Source organism: Dermacentor andersoni, chromosome 5 (assembly GCF_023375885.2).
Source record: "Dermacentor andersoni chromosome 5, qqDerAnde1_hic_scaffold, whole genome shotgun sequence".
Taxonomy (NCBI): Eukaryota; Metazoa; Arthropoda; class Arachnida; order Ixodida; family Ixodidae; genus Dermacentor; species Dermacentor andersoni.
In genome coordinates, this window is record NC_092818.1 from 31853665 (window position 1) to 31863169 (window position 9505).

Sequence of the window (9505 nt, forward strand, 5' to 3'; positions counted from 1 at the left end):
TCTGTTGCGCAATTCCTGCATTTCAAGCCTCAAGTTTTTAATCTCCTTAGTAGTATATTTGACATCATTGCAAATATCAGTGCAGTAAGACACACTTTTCTTAAGCTCCCGCATTTATTCTCGGAAATCACGCCTCAAGTTCTGGAGAGCCCTTGTCACCTCACGCAAATCTTTTGTCGTGTCGTGTTCCGAAGCCACGCCGCCCCCTTTTACAGTGCTCTTTCCACTATATTTTCCCGCCATTAGACATGAAACCACATGCACAATACAGCACAGGCAACAGCAGTAGATTGTTCGGCAGCAGTGCACTACAAGGATTTACAAAATCTGTGGCACAAAATTCCTCACCTGCGAAGGCAAAGAATGAATGGCGATCAGATCCGTGCTGTGCGCGCACTGCTGCCGAACTAATTGGCGATAACCGAAGCATGCCACCGTTCTCCGCTGCCTCTTTGAGCTGAACCGATCCGAATGTGCGTCGCTTGCAGAAGCGAAAGGAGCGCGACTCGGCGCATTGTCGCCTCGAGCACCGTTTGCGTGGTGAAGAATGATGTGTGCATGAAGCTAGCTCACTGCGAAGACGCTACCGCGCAAAACGCGCAAGGGGCTTGTACGCGACGTTCTGCACACAAATCGCGTGGGATGATCGGAGACACCCCGCAGGGGCGTCTGCGCAAGCAGGCGTTTGGTGTGTTGCGACACCACGTACCCGAGCACATGGGGGTTGGACCCTCCCGCGTGTAGCCGTGCGCGGCATAGCCGTGTCCGGGGAAAAGGGGATCCTGGGGGTTGAGCCAATGCCGGGTGTTTGGACCTTTACGGCCCCTCGGCGGTGGCAACACACCCCTTTGGCCTCGGCTCACGTAGACGGCACCCCCAGACTGACCCACCCGGGGGAAATCGGCAGTCGTGTTTTCCTGTCCTCCTCTCCAATCTTCGTCTTTCTCTCTCGTCTTTTTCATCTTTCCTGTCTTCTCATCACTTCTCCTCACTTTCTAGTTTCCCGGCGGCAAGTGTCAACCTTGTGCATTATGGCCAACCTCGGGTATGGGCTCTTGCACTGCCCAGGGGGCGCTGCGAAAAGGGAGCTAAAAAGCGCCCTCTATGCTGAAATGGGTCGTACCAAGCTCGGTCGTCTGCTTCGGAAAGCACGTTTACAATATGGACCCGCCACTTTCGGTTGTGTTGTTTCACGGCCTGCAGCGAATATCGGGCGCCGAAGATTTTTTCAGGGGTGGCACGCTGCGTAAAGGCAAGAAATTATGCAGTGCCGAATACGTGTACGCCGTTCAAGAATTAGGCGGCGAAGTTTTAGCACCGTGTCAATCGCAAGTGAAGCGAGTCGCGTACGAAGTGGAACTTCAGGTAAGGTTTGCACGCTAGCTGCTAGATTCAGGCGCACAAACGCGAGGAAATGCTTGCTATAAATTAATCCACAGCAGCGATAAGCAGGCATCATGTGTACGGAACTGCTCGAGAACTCGACGGTACGCGCCGCGATGTACGAACTGTTTGAGCGCACAATCATACGCGCCGCGACGGCAGCGGTCTTTCGACATGCCGCGAAACGGCGGGCCTCCTCCAATCTTTGTTGACTGCGTGCCGCTAAACAAGTAGTTATGCCTCCTTTGTAGTAGTGGCCATCTGTCCCTTTTAGTAACTGGTAATAACTGATGCAATGGATATGAGCTCGCACGTACTTGCGAATCGCGCTGCAGCGCGAGCTCGTGCGCGGCTCGCTTGATGTAGGTTTTAATGACAGCGCTCGAACATCGATGTGCTGCAATCAATACTGCCTCAACGTGCTGGCTTGAGATCAAGGATGAGCGCATTTAACTCTCTTAACCTGTGCTGCTCGTAGTGGAGTAGTGAATGGTCATCGAATGAGCCCGACCATTTGTGCTCATTTGCACACACCTGGTCACTTCACCACTTCGCATAGGTCGAATTGTTAATATTCGCTGTGGCCGGGTCTCGAATCGTGAATTACCAGCCATGCCTGCTGCTATGTCGGTCTGCTGTCGGGACTGTAGGCGCAAAAGACCGAACATTAGAACGCAGATAATCAAGCAAGCTTCAAGACAGGCGAAGCAGTCAGCATGGCGCGAAGTTTCGCTTACTCAGCGCGACGAACTGCAGCTATGCAGCGCGCCCGACGCTCCACTTCGTGAGGCCTTGAAGGAAAATGGCAGAATCTGATGTTGGGATTCAGGCCTTCTTGTTCATGGCAGCCCACGACGCTGAAGTAATGACGGTGACGCCTTTTCGAGGCTGGGCTAGGTCTCTCCGGATCGGCATCACCGATTCCTTCTGCTCCCAGCATTACGTTCCACGGCACACGGAGAGTCCGTTTTCGTTAACTACAGGCTGCGGCGAGCTCGCAGCGTGGTCGACGTGGTCTGTGAGAAGTGACGAGCCTTTTCGCATTCGCAACAGGGCAGAAAAAAGTGCGAATCGACGCAAAACTCGGACTAGAAACGTGCTTCGCCACAGCCAGGCTTCAGTACGACCCAAGCTGGTACGACCCAGATGTCGTTTCCCGCGCCGCCACCAGGCGCCGCTACTATACCTCAAACTCCAGCGCAAGACGCGCATAGGTATTTGGTTATAGTGGGGATGTACCACTGGCGTGCGCAGAACTGGATACTTCCCGTCCTGTGTCGTCCCCTGGTTGGGCTCCATGGTGGGTGGCGGCCATCCCTGCCGAATAATATTATTACTTATGGAATCAAATTTCCCTCCACTCCCTGATCGCTCCTTCAAGAGGGGGCGCACCGAAGATTCCTTCAACTTCTTCATGAGTCGCAAAGAAACATTCCCAAAATACCATGTCATTCACAGTCAACATGAAAGCAAGACAGCCCGAACAATATCTCCTTTTGTTGTGGCAAAATCATTGGCAAACTCCATTGGCCCAGGTTACAAAGTAACTAAAATGGGAAGCGGCGATCTTCTTCTTGAACTTCGTGACAAGACACAGTACAGTAAATTGTCAAAACTAATTTCTTTTGGGGACATTCCAGTTTCAGTAGGCGCACACAGATCTTTGAACACTGTCCGCGGTGTCGTCTCTGAAGATGACCTGCTCGATCTTAGTGAAAGTGAGCTACTTGAGGGATGGCAAGATCAAAATGTAGTAAAGGTCCAGAGAATAACGATTAGGCGGGACGGCAAGGAAATCCCCACAAAACACATAATCTTAATTTTTGGAACTAGCAACTTACCAGACTCAATAGAAACAGGATACTGCAAACTCCGTGTAAGGCCATACATTCCTAACCCACGGCGATGCTTCAAATGTCAGCGGTTCGGGCACAGCTCACAAAGCTGCCGAGGGCGCATTACTTGTGCAAAATGTGCATCAAACGAGCACTCATGTGACACTTGCACTTCCACCACCCATTGTGCTAACTGTGACGGGGATCACCCAGCGTACTCCCGTTCTTGCCCATCGTGGAAAAAAGAAAAACAAATCATCGAAATCAAAATCAAACTGAACCTTTCCTTCCAAGAGGCGCGCAAGCGCTTCTCGGTGAACCAATCTAGTCCGTCTTACACCGATGTGGCGCGCCGGGGGGCAGCGCTACATCATTCGGTGGCCGCCCAAGTCACACGGAGTGTGACGGCGGTCACGCCATTAGCCCCCCCCGGCCGGAACAGCCAGCGCTGTTCAGGCCCCTTCAAAGGACGAACAGCAGACCCTCGGGCCTGTTGAACCCAGGGCCACTGCTCGGGCAGATCGGCCCACCACTCCCGCGAACGTGCCCGCTCCGCGGGCACTATCTACAGCCTCAGACGAAGCGATAGACACAAGAAATAACACTCCGGCGTCTCAGACGCCCAAGCAACGGCGCGGCTCTCTCGAGCGCACCGGGAAGAAAGAAAAATTCCGTATCACGGGGCCTGGAAAGGCCTCGTGAGCTAATCTAATCTATATCTCTCAGACACACAGCACAAAACATATATAATATGGACACGCAGATATTACTGTTGAATGTGAGGGGTTTACTCCACAACCTAGATGATATTAAGGAACCTTTACATAAGTACACCCCAAAGGTGCTGTGTGTCCAAGAAACACATCTTAAACCTTCGCAAACAAACTTCCTCCGACTGTATGCCATTTTCCGAAAAGACCGCAACGAGGCCCATGCCTCGTCGGTCGGTGTGGCAGTAACAGTAGATAAGAGTGTTGTTTGCCGGCAGTTACAGGTTAAAACGCCCCTAGAGGCCGTTGCTGTCAGAGCAGTGCTTTTTAGTAAGCTGCTGACAATTGCATCCTTATACATTCCTCCAAACTATCAACTCTCCAAAACTGAATTTGAAAGCTTTATTGCGCAACTTCCGGAACCATACATTGTCGTTGGAGACTTGAATGCCCACCATACCTTGTGGGGCGACTCTAGCTGTGATGCCAGAGGGCGTCTCAGTGAAAACTTCCTCTTCAGTACGGGTGCATGCTTGCTAAATAAGACAGAGCCAACTTTTTACAGCGTTGCGCACAAGGCATTTTCATCTATAGATTTATCCATTGTTTCAAGTACAGTCGTGCCGTACTTGGAGTGGAACGTACATAAGGACCCATACGGGAGTGATCATTTCCCGATTGTTCTAAACTTAAGGAAACGGGACGAATGTTCTCCACATATACCCCAGTGGAAAGTTGACTCAGTGAACTGGCAGCGATACGGAGAACTGACATATATGACCTGGGCTGATATTCGTGCGCGTAGTATTGACGACGCAGTGTCATATCTAACCGCATTTATTCTCGACGTAGCGTCAATATGTATCCCACAAACAAATGCATCGCCTAATAAACGACGTGTTCCCTGGTGGAATGATGAATGTAAGGAAGCACGAAAGAAACAGAATAAGGCTTGGAATCAGGTCCGTGACTCTCCGACTATCGAAAACCTTATCAGTCATAAGAAAATAAAATCAGAAGGCAGAAGAACGCGCCGCCGTGCCAAAAGGGATAGCAGGCAAAAATATATTTCCGACATTAATTCTGATACAGACGAAAGAAAAGCCTGGAACAGGGTAAACAAATTAAAAGGCCGCGAAACTCATCCTCTACCATTAGTAAACACACAAGCAGACTCTCTTGAGGAACAAGCTGATTGTCTAGGAGCACATTTCGAGCACATTTCCAGCACCTCTCATTATACAGATACATTCCTAAAATACCAGCGACTAGCAGAACAGCTGCATTTGAGTCGGAAAGGCACATCCACTGAAGCATACAATCGTCCATTTGGAATGGCTGAGTTCCAGGCCTCACTCAACAGTTGCAACAAATCTGCTCCACGAGGTGACAGAATATTGTATGAGATGATCAGACACTTACACCCTGAAACTCAAAATACACTACTGTCACTCTTCAATTCCATGTTCTCTGCCGGCTACATTCCTTCTGCCTGGAAAGAAGCAATCGTAATCCCCATTCTCAAAGAGGGCAAGGACCCTTCCTCGCCGAACAGTTATAGGCCTATTATTATTTGAGAAAATGATTAACCGTCGCCTCATCCATTTTCTTGAAAGCAACAAGATACTCGATCCCTTTCGATGCGGTTTTAGGGAGGGTAGATCCACAACAGATCACCTTGTCCGCATCGAGACAAATATCCGAGATGCCTTTGTCCACAAACAATTTTTTCTATCAGTATTTTTAGATATGGAAAAGGCATACGACACAACCTGGCGCTATGGAATTCTCCGTGACCTGTCTGAAATGGGAGTTCGAGGCAACTTGCTGATTGTGATTCAGAGTTACCTCTCCAATCGCACGTTCCGTGTTAGAGTTGGTAACGTTCTGTCTCGTCCATTTACGCAACAGGCTGGTGTTCCACAAGGTGGTGTGCTAAGCTGCACTCTTTTTATAGCCAAAATGAATTCGATCCAGACTGCCATACCACATACTATGTTTTATTCGGTGTATGTGGATGACATCCAGATAGGTTTCAAATCATGTAACCTAAGTATCTGCGAGCGGCAAGTACAGCTTTGCATAAATGAATTATGTATGTGGGCGGACAAAAACGGTTTCAAGCTAAACCCACAAAAAAGTACGTGAGTCCTATTTTCTAATAAAAGAGACATAATGGCGGACCCCGCAATAGATCTAAATGGAGAACGGCTATCGGTGAGCCATGAACACAAATTTCTAGGAATCCTTTTAGACAGTAAGATGACTTTTGTACCACACTTGAAGTATCTGAAGTCAAAGTGCCTCAAGTCTATGAACTTGCTGAAGCTCTTGTCACGTACATCTTGGGGAAGCGACAGGCGGTGCCTTTTAAAGCTCTACAAAAGTCTAGTATTAACACGCCTTGACTACGGAGCAATAGTCTATAATTCTGCCGGACCTAATGCTCTGAAAATGCTTGATCCTATTCACCACTTAGGTATCCGCCTTGCTACAGGCGCCTTTAGGACTAGCCCTGTGCACAGCCTCTACGTCGAATCAAACGAATGGTCATTGCACTACCAGAGGACATATTTAACTTTCTCCTACGCCCTTAAAGTTAGGTCAGATGTTAAACATCCTTGTCATTCCACTATATGCGACTTGTCCACTGCTAGGCTGTTTCGTAACCGCCCAGCCACTAGGCCTCCTCTGTCCCTCCGATTGGAAGCACTATCAGAAAGAACAGGGGTCCCACTTTTACACAATGTCCTAATGGCTCCTACACGGCTTCCACCGCCTTAGGAGTGGCAGACTATCCAATGCGACATCTCTTTCTTAGAAATATCGAAACGAGCCCCGGAGGCACACGTATATTCGCATTTTCTGGAACTCAAGGAAAAGTACTCATGTGATGAATTTTACACAGATGCTTCGAAGTCTCCGGCTGGTGTTGCTTACGCAGCTCTGGGACCCTCACTTTCAACATCTGGACCACTAAATCCACACACCAGTATCTTTACAGCGGAAGCATACGCTATTCTTAAGGCTATTCAACACATACGGCTCAGAAATATCGCTAAGGCTATTGTCTTCACTGACTCATTAAGTGTAGTGAGAGCCCTAATTAGCTTACGAACGCATAACAACTCGGTTTTTAATGAGCTGTATAGCTTGTTATGCTCCGCATATATGTGCAACCAAGCGATTATACTATGCTGGGTACCTGGTCATAAAGGCATAAAAGGCAACGTAGCTGCTGACGAAAACGCTACATCAGTGAGTTTTAGCAACACAGATGGAAATATACCCATTCCTGCCACAGACCTAAAGCCCTTTCTGCGCCGAAAATTGAGGAATCACTGGCAAGAAGAGTGGGATACACAAACATTGACTAAGTTACACATTATAAAACCAAAATTGCGGAATTGGATAAGTGACAAAACAGCACGGTACAAGGAAGTACTTCTTTGCCGATTAAGGATAGGCCACACATACGGCACCCACTCTCATCTATTGACTGGGGGCGATCCTCCAACTTGGGTTAAGTGTGGCAATAATCTCACTGTCCTCCATGCTCTCATTCAGTGCCCTCCACTAGAAACAGACAGGAAAAAGTATTTCCCTGCTGCATATCGCGAGAATTTACCCCTTCACCCTGCATTTTTTCTTAGCGATGAACCTCTTTTTAATCTGCAAACAGTCTTAGAGTATTTAGCCGCAACGGACACCCTGAAAATCATCTGGCCAGGCAACTTTTAAGCAAACGACTAACAGCCCTGTCTTCAAGGGCTCTCTTGAAACTCTGGTGTCAGTGTTATGGTTTTATTGCATCATCTTTTAATGAAAGCCCATTGCCATAGCCCACATCACATCCTAGTCACCGTCATTATTTTACCACCTATATATTCCACTCCACTTACAGCGTAAGTTTTTTAGGCCCTTTTACAGCCATATCACATCTACCATGATGAGTTCATTGTGCATGTCATCCACAATACATCGTGGACATTACCACATGTCATGGCGCTCTTTGGTCAAACCTGGCCCTTGCGCCATAAAACACCACAAATCATCATCATCATGATCGGAGACACGCCGGAGCGGCTAGCTTCAAAGAAGCGGTGCATGTTCTCACTTGTACATGCACGCTCACGCTCGCATCGCTGTCGGCGTATCTTTAGGCCATTCCTGCTGCTGGACGTCCACCCAAAAATTCGATATCTGCTTGGTATCGGCTAGGCACTGTCGCGTGGTCGTTGGTTCTGTAAGAGAGCCGGGAATATTTCTCCCCGCTGTGAAACATCCCAGTGCGTGTCTTAGCTAACATTTACCGTAGCAACCCATTTCTTCCTTTTCTAGAAAGCACTCGTAAAGAGTCGTAAATTTTTACTTGCAGGCATAGTGTGTACTTCTATTTTGTGCGTAGTTATGTGCAGTGTGTGGCAGATTCTGAATCCGCGCAATCTCATTTTCTGTCCACATTCCGTTCTCCCAGGTTGCGCATGCAGCAAATGCCCAGACGCTAAAGTGTTCTACGTCAAGAGCAGCTTGGCGTCGTGCAAGAGACACCCGTTGATATTAACACGTGTACTTATCTTTATCGGGCGACCACGAAGGACTTGAATGGCCTGCCATAAAGATTAACCGATGGGACCCGCGTGTCTTCCACAAAGTTCTACACTATCCGCGTCGTGCATTCATGCAATCAGATTACACAAGTTGCGGCGAAAGACAGTGGACGGAACCATCGATAACATTCCAGAAACTTTTTTTACATGCAGGCGCGTCCTGCGCTGCACGATAACATTTGTTAGGCGGCCAAACGTGGTCGCCCTATAAAGATATGTACACGTGTCAATATGTGGCTTATTGACTAGCAAGCGCCCTCCTCTGTTGCCACTCTCCATCAAGGGGGATCTTCAACTATTTTTTGTGCTGCTCTGTGGTGTACTGACTGCCGCATGGACATTTTGAAGGCTTACTTTCGATTTGCTCTGGCTTTTAGTAGTGAAGGATGGGCTACCTTTTGAGGGGAGGTATTTCCTTTTGCTTGCGAGAATGTTTACCAGCCTAACCAGGGGATACGTGTGTACTGGAAACAGCAGCGCGAACATAGGCGGACGACGTAATAGGTAGGAGCACACACGAGCCCAAGCTGATCTAAAAGTTTACTTTTGATGATAGAGGTAATAAAGACGCTGGTCAACTTGACGAAGGTAATGAGCCGTGCATGCGTGGCAGAAACAGCTACGAGCGACAAGAAAAAATATGAAAAAAGCCATGTCATGTAGAATAAACGTGCGTGAAAAACGAGAACTATCGGACAAATCTTTCGAAAAAGCGAAATATTTGTCCGATGACTGATACTACCCAACGCGAAATACTCTTGAGAACTGCAAGTCTTTCCCACTAAGGGCAACAGATAACTTGGTTATGCATTTGTTTCATTTGTGATCAAGAAATATTGCTCCTGGAACTCCTCTGGTGTTGAGGTATAGAGCAGAAAGAACGGTTGTTTCATCACAAAGACCAGAACACAAGAGGACTTATGGAATAATTATTTATTGATCACGAAGAAAAATTCATAAGAAATAT